At 33.1% G+C, this 17,111-nt stretch overlaps 1 long non-coding RNA gene across 1 annotated transcript; it reads left to right on the forward strand.

Moving 5' to 3' along the window:
* Positions 1-584: 584 nt before the first annotated feature.
* On the forward strand, positions 585-1,567 carry LOC127719008 (uncharacterized). The gene is made up of 2 exons (XR_007990093.1): positions 585-809; positions 1,413-1,567. It is a non-coding gene; the product is annotated as an uncharacterized LOC127719008 (long non-coding RNA).
* Positions 1,568-17,111: the final 15,544 nt, after the last annotated feature.

Below are 17,111 nucleotides of genomic sequence, written 5' to 3' on the forward strand. Positions count from 1 at the left end.
CAAGAAGCAGTGCTGCAGTATTATAAACGATTGGATAATAAGTGGCTAATCCAGAACTTTTTATAATACTTATAAGGGGGTCCACTGACTGCCATAAGCGTGAGGGGGCTTCCTCCTGTCATGCTTCCATGATCCCTATATAATCAATCATTTTTTTCGACGAAAAAGGGGGTAGACCGGATTGCATTGTTTATGCATGGAAAGGAGTTTTGGGCAAGAACAAGTGGTCAGGAGACATCACCAATAACAAATCGGCTTTTTCAAATTATTTTTTTTGTGTTTATTTTTTAAGTATCTTTAAAAAAAAACAATTCTAACCAATTATTAAGTAATTTGGGTTTGATGATTCTCTATATTTTGGGAGATCTCAAAACCTGTTCATACTATCTTAATTATATGTATATCTGTATAAATATGATATATTCTTAGTTTATATTTTAAAATCAAATCGATTTGTTTAGTTGCTTTCTTTCATTTAAATAAATAGGAGAAATTTTTTGGTATATTTATTTTAATTATTTTTACCGATTGATATTTAATATATAATCTTAAAATATCATCGATGTACAATGTGATTATAATAATTGAGAAGTTTTTAAATTTTCGCGGTTTTTCAAGTTGAGTTCCGAATATTTTCTTTCGGATGCGCACGCAAGCACGCGCACCTCTTTTCAACATCCGTTTAGAACATTTTGAAAATCATCCTCGAGAAATTATCGCACCAGACTGATGAACGAATAGTGAACAGCTGCGTCTAAGGAATATAAAGACGAGAGAAGACTTTTCTGTATTAACCTCTTGATATTAGCGTAAGTATATTTTACAGTTAAATTAACGAAGAATCATGATATATACAAACACATTCAAATGATCAAATTAGTTAGCTGCATGTTTACGTTCACAGAAATTATGACAAGGTCTTATCTTACTGAATCTGATTCAGTTTCGTGTCAAAACAGGTAAATGATTTGATTGTATATAACCTCTAATTAGCGAACTAAAATAAAACATATCTAGCCATGTACAGAATCAGTAATATCAAAAAAAAGGGGGGGTGCCATCGAATACTAGCCAATTCGTTCCAATACAACTCGATAGGGTGTGTCTGATACACATAGAAATGGTCTGCTCTTAAACACTTTAGATTTTTTCGTAAAATATCACTCATCTTTCATAATTTCATCTGTATATGAACATTATGCTTATTGCAAAACACAGATCTGGTTAGAATTCATGCTTTGTCTTGTTATTGATGCAAGCTGGAACAATTGTTTCAAATGAACATGTTGTGTTCTATGATTTAAAATAATTGTTTTATAATTGGTAGAATTTGATAACATTTCCGGCTTTTAAAAGTACACAACTTTTATTATGTAATTCAAATTTATGTTTTTTCTCTTCCATGTTTTCAGATGCTGTTCTATTCTGCCACAAAGAGACACCAGAATCCAAAATACCCGAGCAGTGTGCAAGACATGTAAAGTGTGCCCCACAGAGAGCAGAAGGAGTTGCTAGGCCAAAAGAATAAATCTTTAAAACAAAATAAATTTTTCATTTTAAAAACCTCTTTTTTATTAATTTCTATAGTTAATTTAGTGCCAGTAAAAAAAGGGCAGTGAAATTTAGAAATACATTATTTGGTGTTACCGGTATGCAACTTTTTGTTCGGTTTTCTCAATTGTATCGGGTGTATAGATAATGATTGAATGAGTAAACAGCTTGGTGATGGTATGGTTTGTTCCAAATGCCTTCAAGATAAATGTAAAAATAACACATACGGTATACCCTCAAAAAGTCAAATTTCAGTTCAACAAGATATCAATAAAAAATTTAAAAAAAGACCAAAAAAAAAGAACTAAATATCGGATAACAAAAACTTAAAATGAAATCAGGTTTTTTTAAATGGTCCTGCTATGTATTCACTTAAAACAAAGGAGGCTTTTTTGTGTAACTGTGTCAAATTTGCTGCATTTACATGATTTTGTATAAGTTGGAAAATTTGATCAACCAGAATCAAACCAGTGTGCTGTAGTGAGTTTTTACATATGTGCCTTTGCTTTGAGAAATTGGTGTGCTAGAAGAGAAAGCTTTGTTAATATTGAGATATTTGGTTTCAAATAAAATCTTGATATTGTAACCGTCCCTCCTCTTTGGTTTTGATTGTTATTGTCTACAATTCTCTTTTGGAGTTGTCTCTTGTTGATAAAAGAACTGTTGATGGATATTCTAACTTGAAATAAAACTTGAAAGAGGCTTTTTTATTTCATAATTCAGGTATCTTGTTATTGTATTTGAACAAGTGCCAATAAGGATCAATTTACATCAGAGAACCATCACTTCAACTAACCTACAATTGACCTGACTTCAACCTAACTCGACCTGATTTCAACCTAAACCCGACCTGATTTCAACCTAAGACCTGATTTCAACCTCACTGGACCCGATTTCAACATGTTATCAACGTCAATACAACGTTGAAACTGCAACGTTGATTCAACGTCAGAATTTCAACGTCATTACAACTTTCAAAACTAACCCAAGTTTCAACGTTGTAACAACGTTGAAGACTGACATTGAATCAACGTTGATACAACGTTTTGTGCCTGCTGGGAATAGTCCTCCACAAATCGTTATTCAGCGTTTTACAAAAACGCGTACACACTTCTTTTGCTGATGCTGCACATCGTCGATTGTGAATTCTGAATTTATTTGAAAGTGAGAAAAACTATCCCGATTGTTAATAAGTAACAAAATTACCAAAATAGAGAGAAAACGCCTCATGAAACATCTGACAGGAAAAGACTTTGATTTTAACAGGACGGATGAATTGTGGTCATCCTTGACTAAGAGCAGCCGCCAGACTTGACATTGAAATTGTTACAAATGACAACTAATGAGAATATTGTTTTTTTCTACAATGTAAAAAATATAATAGATGTATCAGTCTATTCACTACACGTGAGGTTTGTACTGTGGAAATTTCCTCCATGCTTAAATCACTTAAATGTTCATCCATAGAGATCCCTGTATTCGGTCGGTTATTTATGGTTGAAAACCGTTCATAGTTATTTCTCAAAATGAACATCAAACACGCACACGCCAGTCAAAAGTTACATGCAGTTTTTTATTCGAAAACCTTATAGATGAAAATTCAATATTGTTCCATTAACCACGCGAATATAAAACTTGGCTTGTATAATAAAATAAGTAAGTATGAACAAATGACTAATTCTTATCGCTGTCTTTAACCTCCTTTGATTAGATGATGCAGAATATTTATTGCATGCATACTTGTTCACTCTATCTTTTATTTTAGCATATGTCGTGTAAATCTTTAAACAAGTCATCTTAAAGTCAAAACATGATACTTGATTTAGTATTGTGTTTTCTTGGTGGTATGTATAAGCAAACATTTCATAACTACATATGCATTTGTTCATTGGTAAATTTTTCCCTAAGCGGTGAATTCAAAGATGAATGGTTGTAATGTACGATAAAACCATTGATAATAAATGACATTTTCAGATTTCGAAAAGACAAAAATAAAATACAATTGAATTTCAGCAATGTAGTTAAAGTATCAGTCAATACTGGTTGACTACTAGCCTACGAGGGTATCAGCAGCTCAGTAGTCATTGTTGTGGTACTGATAAGATTTATAACATATATTTCTTCCCATTATCTGTTAACTAACTGAGAAATTATTTAAACCCAGAGGTCCAACTCCCTAAGGCAAATTTGAGTTTTGTTCAGTTTGTCTATTATTTGTATGTCGCTTCCGGTCATAAAAAGTAAAAAAATAAAAAATACCGAACTCCAAGGAAATTTAAAACGGAAAGTCCCTTAACAATTGGCAAAAGCTCAAACACATCAAACGAATTGAAAACAACTGTCATATTCCTGACTTGGTACAGGCATTTCCTTCTGTAGAAAATGCTGGATTAAACCTGGTTTTAAAGTTAGCTAAACCTCTCACATGTATGACAGTTGCATAGAATTCCATTATATTGACAACAATGTGTGATCAAAACAAACAGATATGATAGGTAAAAATGTCAAAAATAAAGGTACAGCAGTCAACATTGTGTTATAATCTCAATCACTGTAAAAACAAACAAATATGTCAACAACAAAAAAACAAACAAAATGACATATAGACAAAGCACATACGCAAAAATGAAACACAAGAATACAAAGAATGATCACGATCATAGCACAACAACACGGATGTACAAGTACCGAGCCAAGCATAAAGGATATTACCAAAAATGGACCAAACAGTAAACGTTAATAATTTACAAAGACAAATAAAAGAACACTACAACACGTAATTAAGATGATAAACAACGTCAGTACCTAGAATCTATACAATTACATCAAGACCATCATGTATTATTTGTGAAGTTGATACGGAATGTTTATCAACAAGGTCTTGGTATCTTCCGATGAACTTTTTAGAAAAAGGACGAGACGTTCTTTGACATAACCCTGGTTCATCAACTTTCTGCTCAGACACTGGTGACGTTTTACAAAGTCTGAGTAGCAGCTACAATCCCTTGAATACCGAATGAGTTGGGAAGTGTATATTCCATATGCAGGTGAAGGTGGTATATTGCTACTTAGGTGGGGGAAATTGATAATTTCAAAATTAAAATCGTCTCGTTTGTCATAGACTCTGGTACTGAGATGACCGCTTATGTCAAATTCGAGGTATAAGTCTAAAAATGAGGCGGAGGAAGCCGTGTCTGTTGTTTCATTAATTTCTAGTTCTGGAGGATATATTAATGGAACCCAATCAGAAAAGTTTTGATTGTTTGGAAAGAACATCATCAATATATCTGAATGTAAAGTTAAATGATCTAGCTTATTTGATCTTGTTTTGACAAGGGTCTGAAGGAACTCAAACTCATATGATAATAAGAAGAGGTCGGAAAGGAGGTCATAAAACACGTCACGTATTTAAGTTTTATACATCCTTGACTTTCAAATATTTGGGTTTGAAGGTAAATCCAGAAAAGCGCTACGGACGCACCAAAAAACACTGTTAATGTTCTCATTTAGAATAAAAACACAGGAATTTCACACATGCGTTGGTGAATAACGGCAAAGCATGAACAGTAAATGATATTGGACGAAATTGGAAGAGTTGAGATTGAAAAGTCTTCAAGTATCACGTGACATTTTTCTATGCACATGCCTAGATTTTTACACAGGTAAATTAAGCAAATGGTATGGTTTAATTAGATAGCAAACTAAAAAATAGTCGACAACGCTGTTCTAGTTTGACATCCTCATGCACTGTGATGAAAAAACTACCGTAAAGTGACATCGACCATATGGTTATGTTTTCATTTAGACCATGTTGTACTGGTCCCAACACTGCATAGATTTCTGACATTATCATGTGACGTTTGTGTGTATAATGAAATCGGACACCGTAAAACAGACTGTTTAGAGAAATCATCATCTTGTACACATACTTCACCCATTGATATCATTAGAGTCATATCTAGTATCAACGCTAATTATATAGAAAACAACACAAAATTGTTTCAGATGAACAGTAGGCTTCATGTATGTCTATATTAAGGTGTAAAACCACAAACACATAGTACGTCATATCCGGTTTCATGTTAAAAAGGGCCAAAAAAAAAAAATATTCCCTTGGATTTGACAGTTGTAGGAAATTAACCCTGAATTGCAATAGACCTTATCGCTATATGGGAATCTACGACACTTGGCCGGAGAATCTGCGACACTTGGACTATTGACGTCATAATTAACAATCACTGTTGTATATGCAATGAAATGTTGCGTGAAATTTTCACTGTAGTACTGAACAGGATAAAACTTTATTCATGCCAAGTATTTCTTTATTTGAAACAAAGTTAAATTCTTCACATTTTTTGAAAAATGCCAATTTGATAAAGACCAATAGGGGAAAACAATGGTGGCATTACCCCTAAAAGAGTTTAAATGTCCACAAGTTCAGAAAACGTGGACACTATAACGATTGTACCAGCTGCCTTAAAAATATAAGGTGATCATTCATTTGGTTTTTCTCATATAATTCCTCGGGACGTTCTTAATTTAACAGCGTACAGCGATCATCTGTGATTAATATTTGAATATGTTTTTATTCAAACGTCACTGATGAGTCTTTTGTTTACTGGACCTCATCTGGCCACACATTCATACGCGGTATCTTTGGTGATTTTTTTTTTCTGCTTACTTATTTCGTAATATTTAAATACAGATATGTAAATGAATTGTTTGAAATCAATAGAGTATTCAGTTCTGTGCAAGCAATTAACATGATTAAGGTGTTAAAACGAATCGCAGAAGGTTGTTCAGATTATGGACCGGGAAGGAAGGAAAATTCAAGACTTGTTTGAAAAATACTTCATAAACGATAATTGGAATGTAGTACGAACAACGTGATACTTTTCTTATTGTAAAACTTTTCGCCATGTTGACTGGTGTTATCGAATGGGCAGCAGCTATAACTGCAGCAGGAGTGGCTTCCAGTGCAGTTATTTTCGGTAGACTGAAGTTTACTTAAGGTGGTACCAAACCACCTTGATTTAAATTAATTTGGCTCGTTTAATTTTCATAAAATTTTGACAAAATATTTACTTTGACCCTTTGACAAATATGCAAAAACTTCGAAAAACTTGAACCACACACTTTATCGGAAATATTTCATTGGATATACAGGGGCGGATCCAGCCATTTTAAAAAGGGGTGTTCCCAACCCAGGAGAAAGGGGGGTTGCAACCATATGTCCCCATTCAAATGCATTGATCGGCCAAAAAAAAGGGGGGGGTTTCAACCCCCGGACCCCCTCCCTGGATCCGCCACTGATATATAGCAGTTTGACAAACACTAATTTTGATCATTGAGAAGCTTACATTTTCCTTAACAATAGAACGTTGTTAAAACGTTCAGCTGATTTTACAGAGTTATCTCCCTGTAGTGTTATGTACCACCTTAATAACCTTGAAGATGCCCCCGGTCATAGTGGTGTTTATACGGTAGAAGTAGAAAAGTAGACTAAGCACCTACTTCTTTCCCTAGAATCAACCATTAATGGCGGCATTATTCGAACTCCCCAAGCTGTAGTACGACCAGGACAAAAGGAAGATATCATTACAGATTCAAGTTTATTTAAATATGCATACCATCTTACGAGGGTTTATCCAGAAAAGAGCTTCTAAGTAACGTTTAAAGAAAGTTTATATTCATTTGGTGTGTTGTTTGAACTCACACGATACAATTGATCTATCACAGCTCCTACAACATAAATTTGATGGTGCCCATGAAATGCATGTAAAAATTTACTATTGAATATATATTCAGAAAGGAGCATCCATACGCATGTTTGTGCATATTTAATTGTGCAAGATTCATACAATTTGACACATGGTTATTCCCTTCAGGAGTACGAGATATAATTTTCGGATTTAACTGCATATAGTATTGCAATACATTGAAAAAGGGGTGTAGAAGGAGTTGCAGATGAAACAATTGGTACCTCCTGAACAAAACTGAATAAAACAATTGCTTCGGAAAGAGAAATCCCAAAAATATTTCGGATCAGAAAGCAAAATAATAGGTGGACAATAACATTATTTGGTTAAGATTTTAAGAAAGATTCAATTAATTGTGATGCACAGGAAAATTTCGTTAATTTCACGTGAAAAGATTCGTGTGAATTTCGTGTGAATCAAGCTAATACGTGAAATTCACGTGAGCAAAATTTGTCTATACAAAATTGGTATCCCCCTAAAAAAAATGTGTACTGTAGTGTGCAGACATTACTAAGTCCATGTCATCCAAAGGTAAACTCCGAAAATCATTTGAATGAAGAAACCAGTAGGTGACGACAACGTACATTATATAATTAAGATTCTGTGAATGTTTCACATTATTCTGTCAAGCAGTACCGGAGCAGCTGCGGATACACAAGTGGGACGGATGGACGAACGGACGGACGGATGGACAGACACACTCCACAATCACTATATACCGCCACTTTAGAAAGCGAGGATGTAACAAAAAATCAATTCAATTTTTATGTCATGTAAAACGTACTTATTTGATTTGTCAGAAAATAAACAAAACATTGAAGAAAACATGAATAACTATACAAAATCATAATATTTGTATACAATTACATTACGTGTATGTTTCGTTAGAATCCGTAATTTTTGTAAGCGGACAACGATTGCAAGGCATTCCAAAATGATACATGTGTATGCAAAAAATAAGTATCATCTTCAATTATATTGCACAACTGATATATATAAAAATAAGAAGATGTGAAATGATTGCCAATGAGACAACTCTCCACAAGAGACCGAATGACACAGAAATTAACAACTATAGGTCACTTCAAGTCAAGAATGAGCAAAACCCATACCGCATAGTCAGCTATAAAAGGCCCCGAAATGACAAATGTGAAACAATTCAAACGAGAAACTAACGGCCTGATTTATGTACAAAATAATGAACGAAAAACAAATATGATATACAGCAACAAACGACAACCACTGAATTACAGGCTACGGACTTGGAACAGGCACATACAGAATGTGGCGAGGTTAAACATGTTCAAATATAATCATATAATTTTACATATACATGTACATGTATATATCATTGAACATAGACTAAGTGATCATAATTTAGTGAATGATTACTAAAAGAAAGAGAAAATCAACTAAAATTCCGATCTGTATGAAAAAAAAAACTTTTCAATCAATTTTCTCAATTTCTGTTTCAATAATAATTTAGAAATTTTACTTTCAATCCATTTTTGATGCTCGCCGTCGGCCATCTCTGCAAAAATATTTTAACAAATGGAAACAAACTTTAAGTACTACATCCCGATAATCGAGATTATTTGATAAAACGAATGTCTCATACAGTTTTTTAATGAAGGCGTCAAATTTCATTGAAAAAACCGTCTTCTATAGTTGATCACATTTCGATGTAAAAGTGTTTTGCATTATTTTTTGCCTACGGAAAATATTTTTCAATCCCTCTTTTTGCCTCTTTAATATATCTTGCACCGCAAGTATTTTATGCAAATGGTTCACGAAACTGGTTTGATATTGTTGTTTATTGACGAACTAAGTACATCTTATCAAGACATATATGACCATTTATCATATACTTGTATAAAATATTACTAAAATTTTACAGTTCAATAACAATTTAAAATATTAAAAGGCTATGAAAGGATTAATAGGTTTATTGACCAGATTCCTAAGAATTTCCTCAGCGGGCTGATAAAGGAACCTTTATTGACTGCTTCCGGAATGTTATCACATGGCTTTCCGTTAATTTCCGTGACGTTTATCACATGCAACTTCGTGCATTTCCGGAAATTTGTTTGAAAACGACATCACAGTGCGGAAAACCGCAAGTGATTTAAAAGGACTTTTCACAAAATGGTTGAGTAGCAAAAATGAATTAAGATTAAACATGTTTTGAAAGACATAAATGAGATGCCAGAAATTGTCCATTACAATTTAAAGGAAAAACTATGCACATGTTTTCACAGGAAAGATGACAATAATTTTTTCAAACTAAGAACATGATAATTGTTGTGACAAGATAAATAAAATGCTTGTAATATCAATAAAAACATTTAAAGTTAAGAAATTTGTACTTGGTTGTCTGTAAATTATTATCTAAAAGTTCAAAGAAAGACAAAACTTTAATAGTTTTTGTCTGTATTTCTTCTGCTGAAGTATAATGATAAAAAGATCATTACATGTCATTTTTCATATCAGACCCTTTATCGGCCCTCGTTCATGATATCAGCCCTCGAGCCTGCGGCTCTTGGGCTGATATCATGACCTAGGGCCGATAAAGGGTCTGATATGAAAAATGCCATGTAATAATCTATACATATTGTATATGTAAAATTTACCATTTTAGAATCTAAATGTGTATGGATAGTTCAATTAGTTCCCAAATTGAACATTGGTTGAATTTCTCTGTTTAGGACATTTTGACAAATCACAATGTTTTGGTGTACGCTTTTGAAAAAATTCCCAGAATGCATTAGACACTGAAACGGTGAGTTGACATTTGATATAACAGAAAAATAAGAAAAATGTGTTTTATGAAATTAGGAAAAGTGTGGACAGTGTACCATTCGGAATAACACATTCAATTTCTTACTAGTGTCAGTATTGATGTATACACCAATCTCCTTTTTTTATAAATGAGTTACACCGGTTGACCTGAGGTCATCGAATAATCGGTTCCTATATACTGTAACGTAATAACATAAGCATTGTGACATAGAAATGTTACGGGAAAGTGCACAAATTCGACAGTCGTCTATTTTACGTTTGTTTTGTTCGAATTTTTTGTGAGTGTAATTTATTTTGTTTGCTTGTTTGTTCGGCCGGTTTGTTATTTTATTTTAACACCATTTATCAAACAATATTATAACGTGTTTTTTTCAGCAATTAGTATAGAAAAAAACCTCGACATTCAAATAACTTCAGTGGTTACAGATGACTATATGGGTCATGTGTTGTTCGTTGTTGTTCGTTTTTGTTTGAAAGTCTGCTTTTCTATAAGTCGGGTTTTGGTGGTTGACGTGTTGTACTGAGTGGCTAATTCAACTATTCGTGTTAGCTCTTTTGATGTATTGTTGTCTTGTCAGCGAAGAAAGTCTTCCGAAAAAAGGCTCAGATAAATTCTCTTCATACTGTGATAGATTGTACCTCACTGTAAATTGTAACAGATCTGTATAAAAGAATTCTATATTTAATGACAAAACACTGTTTAAGAACCTAGCTGAGAGTGGATTAAAATTCAAGTTTGGGGCAACATGATCGCACAAACTGGAAACCCAGGGTCAGCTGTTGAAGTACTTTTGAAAATGGCACTTAAAAAAGAGGGACGAAAGATACCAGAGGGACAGTCAAACTCATAGATCGAAAACAAACTGACATCGTCATGGCCAAAAATAAAAAGACAAACAGACAAATAATAGTACAGATGACACAACATAGAAAACTAAAGACTAAGCAACACGAACCCCACCAAAAACTGGGGGTGATTTCAGGTGCTCCGGAAGGGTAAGCAGATCCTGCTCAATGTATATACTCTAATAAAAGCTATGAAGGTAATGCCGTAGTAAGAATGTCTTGCCAGCTTAGAGGTACATGTAGGGCGAATATCCCTCGAATTTATTTCGTACGTGGGTCTTTCCTAAAGCTCTTAACTTAACTTAAATTTACAATGTGACAACTTCATGTGTCTACCTTTATATTCAAGATAACAACATTTTGGCTTTTACGAATATCTATTACATGTTCAACTTTTTTTTTCAATACGTAATTGTGGTCTTTAAACACCAGCTTTGACAACTGTTATTGCTTTGGCAAATGTTGCTTAATTATCGCAAAACTGAACCAAAAAGAGGCTTTGGAAAAATAGAAATTCAGGATAAAGTGGTCCTACTTCTTTGTCTGTTCATTATGAATCGTTCGTCCTATTCTTAAATGTAATTGTTCAAAGAGAGATAACCAAAGCTTTTTATCACAACTTTAGAGTGTTTTCTCTCTCTCTTTCGATCTTCATATCAGAGACAGTATGTATACTGTAATGTTCAATAATTGAACCACTGTCATATGTGTAATGATGCACAAAATGAGGGTCCGGATGAGGGGTTATTCGTTTATGTATTCTTTAATTTTTTGGGGCATCTCTCTTTATTAAAACAAAACGTGTATTACTGTAAAATTCTCATGAAAATGATTTTACTGTTGAAGGTATCTATAACAATTATTTACAAGTCTAAATTGAAAACAACGTTCAAACCTATGATTGCGTTGGATAAAAACCGCAATTTTTATACGTGTGCATGTAAAACAAATTTCCTGGTAGAGGGGTCGAAATACAGCACAAACAACATTTTCCAAAAGACCAAAAAAAAGTGAAAAACTATATTTTAACAAAACGCATTTGACTAACAGGTCGAACAACGGATGTTCTTAAACCCTGCTGACTGCCATTGGCGATTGCCAAATAAATTGATCACAAGATGTAACAAAGGATCTTAATATTAATCTAATACCAAACAGAAAACAATAAATTTGCGGAAAAGATGGTATACCACAAACATGATGTGCAACATTATATATATGATTTCTTTTCTTTATTCTGTACATCTTTCTTTCAATTTCCACAGTTATTCTTTACACTTTTGCACATTATTGTCATCTTCTTTAATTTTTTTCTCGTGATTTTCTCTAGTCATTATTTTTTGGCCATTATTCTCTATTTGTAAATCCCATCCAGGCCCTCCTTGGTGGACCTTTATAGGATTTTAACAAAAAAATATTGCGTGTATTGTATAATTTTGATGTTTGGTTCGTGTATTAATGTATCCATTGTACTTCAATGCAACTGTTCGAAGTAAACAAATCCCGTTAGGAGCTTGGAATTCAGTGGTTGTTGTTTGTTGCTGTATATCATATTTGTTTTTTGTTTATTTTGTTTGTGCATAAATCAGGCCGTTAGTTTTCTTGTTTGATAATTTTTCCTCATTTTGTCATTTCGGGGTCTTTTATAGTTTGCAATGCAGTATTTGATTTGCTCATCGTCATTGTTGAAGGCCGTACAGTGACCTATATAATAGTTGTTAACTTCTTCGTCACTTAGTCCTAAGTGGAGAGTTGTCTCACTGGCAATCATAGCAACACATTCTCTTACGTTAATGAAAGATTTTCCATATGATAAATGTATCTTTATGTCAAAAAGCATTTCTGAAAAATGCCGACTGAAAAATAAAAAGTGACTCGTTTGAAATTCACTGTTAAAATATACAGAACTTTTACATTGGTTCTAGATCTGCATTTGAATGGTTTCCCTTTCACTCGGTTTTATTCATATTGAATATTAACATCCTCATTTAAGTGAACCTGCTTTATTTAAAGAGTGATATTCTTTTTTCGAAATCCCCTTTATGATCAATGTCACACTGTAAAAATTGTGTTTAGGGCCTAAACACTTTCCTAAGCACATTTCATGTTAACGAATTGGTTACATGTTTAGGGGCTAAACATGCTTAATATCTAAACATGTTTAGGGAAGTGCTTAGAGTCTAAACGCGTGTTTGTTCTTCAAGTGTTTAGTCTGATGACATGTTTAGGTTAAATGTGTTTAGAATTTAAACATGTAAATTATTCAATACATGCCTTTTTTCAATGCAAATCATGTATATATTCATATAGTTTCCATAAATTTGTACTGTAGCTTTTGCTGTAAAAGCACTGGTGGCACTGGATTCTCCTCTTTGAGTTTTACTTTAAGTTCATTTTAATTTTGTTGAAACTTAAGATTTTAAAACATTTGTGTAGGATTCTTCTATCTCTTTGAAAATTGCCTGACATGCATTATTTTCCCTCGTATTTCCATGCATGATACAATATTTCTTTCATCACATTACATCAATGCAAGACAACGTGTATATGCAATAAATGTAAACTATCATGTTAAATAATCATACTTAAAAAGATTACAAAAAATATAAGATAAGCAATTTTGATTTCTTTACATTTTATTCATCAACTTAAAAAACAAAAACATCTGATATATGTATCTTGTTATTCTTCATAGTAATGTCTTCTACTTTTTTACAATTTACATAAATGGCATTCATATAATGTTCTATAAAATGTACTGTTGAAAAGTTCTAGAATTTGATACTGCTTAGGATAGGATAACTGCCATACGTTATAATGAAAGATGAGTCTCAAAATGATGTTATCAATGTCCTGGCTTAAATCCATCTTCAATCCTTCCACAATTCCGTGGCAGTTGTTTTTCAATTTTCTTTAGTTTCCACTATAATCTTTCAGGTGTCTTTCTGTCTTCTCATGTTTAAGTTTCTAAACTGAAATAGAAAATGCATCACTTAAATAATTGTACCAATGCATTCTGTTTCATACCATATCCATTTAATGTATAAAAGACATAAAGCGTTATTGTGTGTGTAAATAAATATTGCCATATATTTCCTGCTGCCCCACCTTTATCCTTAAATTCATGCCTATTCTACATATTAAAATAGGCACTTTTCAGTAATCAGTGTTCAAGTCCTGGACATTTCCCAACACAGTTTTTGTGAAATAATAAAATTGTTTGGTCTACATATGTATCTACTTACCTTTTCTTTGTTCTGCCAAACAGCAGAATTCATAGGCTGTGATCAATATATGAAGCTAAAAGTGTGTCTTAAATTATCAAGAACGAAAAAGATAAAGAATACAGCTTCCCTTTGCAAAAGACATAACACATTAAAAAATGCACTACATGTATCTAAAAAATATATAGAATAACTTACCCTGCATTTTTTTGTATTGCTTTGGCTATTGTGCTGTAATTTGTTGGTTCACCAGCTAAATTCAAACTAAAAGTAATGTCTCTATCTGTCTGAAATTATTTACTGAAATATTATTAAAACTACACTAATTAATTTGAGAAATAAATAAAGAATGCTAACTTACTTAAATAAAACGAAAACTATTGCTTTCATTATCCAATTTATGTTATTGGACAGAGCACATTTGAGGTTTGTAAAAAAAAAGGGGGGGGGGGGGGTTGTCCATTTTGAAAATCACGTGATCAGTTCATATTTTTTTTCAAACCTTTGTTCCTAGTAAATGTTTTAAACCATAAGTATATAACAGTTATATTTTGATAATATATACACAATTTGTACTTACAATAGAAGTCATAACCATATATATATGTCTAGACTTAAACATGTTTAGGAAATTGTTTAGGCTCTAAGCACAATTTTTAAAGTGCAGTAAATCAAATATTTAAAGCTCGATTCAGGAATGCTAATAACAAATTATAATTACCATACATAAAGAACGAATTTCAAAATAAAAAAAAGATCGTCTTTAAGAATTTTAGTGAAAATACTATAAAAACTGGCACTATTGTTCGTTTATAAAATTTTAAATTATAAAGAAACAGTTTCAATTGCCTGAGACAAAGTTGACCTTAGATGGATTTGGTTATTTTTAGGTCCTTTATAGTCATATTAGCACTTCAACTGTTTCGATTCTAATACATCCTTGGCTTTCAAATATTCGGCTTTGAGCGTTCCTGATGAAGGTAAATCCAGCAAAGCTAGCGCTTCGGACGCATGAAATTTTTCACGTGTTGTTTTCATTTTTTATATCGTCAATTAATTGTCAAAGAGCAATGATTTAAGATATACATGTCATTTTTCTTTCTTTTTTTTTCAATTATTCAATAGTCTATTCTTTATATTTTTGACCTCTTTATCTGTACATGTTCTATATATTTTTGGTCTATTATCCCTTATTCTGTATGTACCATGCTTCCAGACACTCACGTCATATTTTTTTACATGATATAGTTTGGATGTCGTGTACTGTTACACGATTTACCTGTCTATATAAGGTTTATGGACTATTTTGTTCGCAGTTATTGTTTTGCTCAGTACAATTAACAACTTGTTTTACATGTTTTAATAAACCTTGTCAATCACAAGTGGTTATGTTGCTGTCTCGTGAAGTTTACCTCAAACATCCTTTTATTCCAATGATGTCTACAAGCTGTTACGTCGTTTCTTTAACACCATTGTCCCAAGTCAAAAGGGGAGAGAGGTTGGGTTCTAAAAAACAAATTGAACAACATTATATTCTTTAAGAATGTGTCTGTAACAATTCGGTTGACTGTTGTTTGATGCTGTTACACCGGAGGCCTTTATAGCTTAATATACGGGTTTTTGGTCATTACCAAAGGATGTACGGTGACCTATACATGTACATGTAGTTGCTTACATCATCGTCATTTTGTCTTTTCTGGATACCCCCCCCCCCCCCCCCCCTTTGTAGTTGTATCATGGCAATCATGCCACATTTTTACGAGACTTAAAAAGTAGTGAGATTTTGTAGTATTCATTAAAAACTGAAAAGTTTTTTTTTTTTATTTTAAACTGCACTTCGATCTTTCACAAGACAAAAAAGTCTCAGAGTGACAACAAAACAAAAAGCATTTTATGAGGGTATTGATGACATTTAAGATTGATTGGTTAATTGTTGATTGCTTATTGTCCAGTGGCAACTATTTCATACATATTAAGGAAAAGAAACCGTTAACAGTTAACACAATATGTATATATAACTTCTGCAAGGTAGGCGGACCGGATTGAAGGGCGAGAAATCTGGACTGCCACTGAATATGAGGGTTTGATGGACAGGGGCAAACACTTACCCCAGGAATGGATTACCTTAGCTGTATTTGGCAAAGTCTTTTTTGAATTTTGAATCCTCAATGCTCTTCAATTTCGTACTTTATATTTTGGCCTTTTAAATTTGTTGATTCCAGCGTTACTGCTGAGTCTTTGTAGATGAAACGCGCGTCTGGCGTACACATTAGTACAAAACTTAGTCTAGCAACAGGACACCTAAGGATCACCAAAGTGTTGTTAAAAGGCTCTCTTTCCTACCCTCAATAGGTGTTGCAAAAGTTCTTTAACGCGCAGATATCTCTACAAGAGGCATCGGATTTAAAAAAGAGGGACAAAAGATACCAGAGGGACAGTCAAACTCATAGATTGAAAATAAATTGACAACGCCATGGCTAAAAATAAAAAGACAAACAGACAAATAATAGCACAGAAGACACAACATGGAAAACTAAAGACTAAGCAACACGAACCCCTCCATCTCAGGTGCTCCGGAAGGGTAAGCAGATCCTGCTTAACGTTCCCCTTACGACCAGAAGTGTTTGCGTATTTATACATCCCGCACACTTGCAAAGTCTAAACGGACAAAGATTTTACTGCCGGTCGGAACAGGACCTTAGTGACCATATTTCTGGTCCCGATTTCCCCTTGCAGGTAAACAATTTTAGAAAGGTTTGTTATAAATCATGTCAATATTCATATCAGTACTCATAAATGATAAAGAGAGTAGAGTAAAATTGCCTTAAAATTAAAGAATATCTATATACAGAAGACATCCTCATTCAGACCCTCTTATATATGTATATTTCTCTGGTATGTATCAACAAATAATTTATATAACAAACAAACA

This window comes from Mytilus californianus, unplaced genomic scaffold (assembly GCF_021869535.1).
Source record: "Mytilus californianus isolate M0D057914Y unplaced genomic scaffold, xbMytCali1.0.p SCAF_10, whole genome shotgun sequence".
NCBI lineage: Eukaryota > Metazoa > Mollusca > Bivalvia > Mytilida > Mytilidae > Mytilus > Mytilus californianus.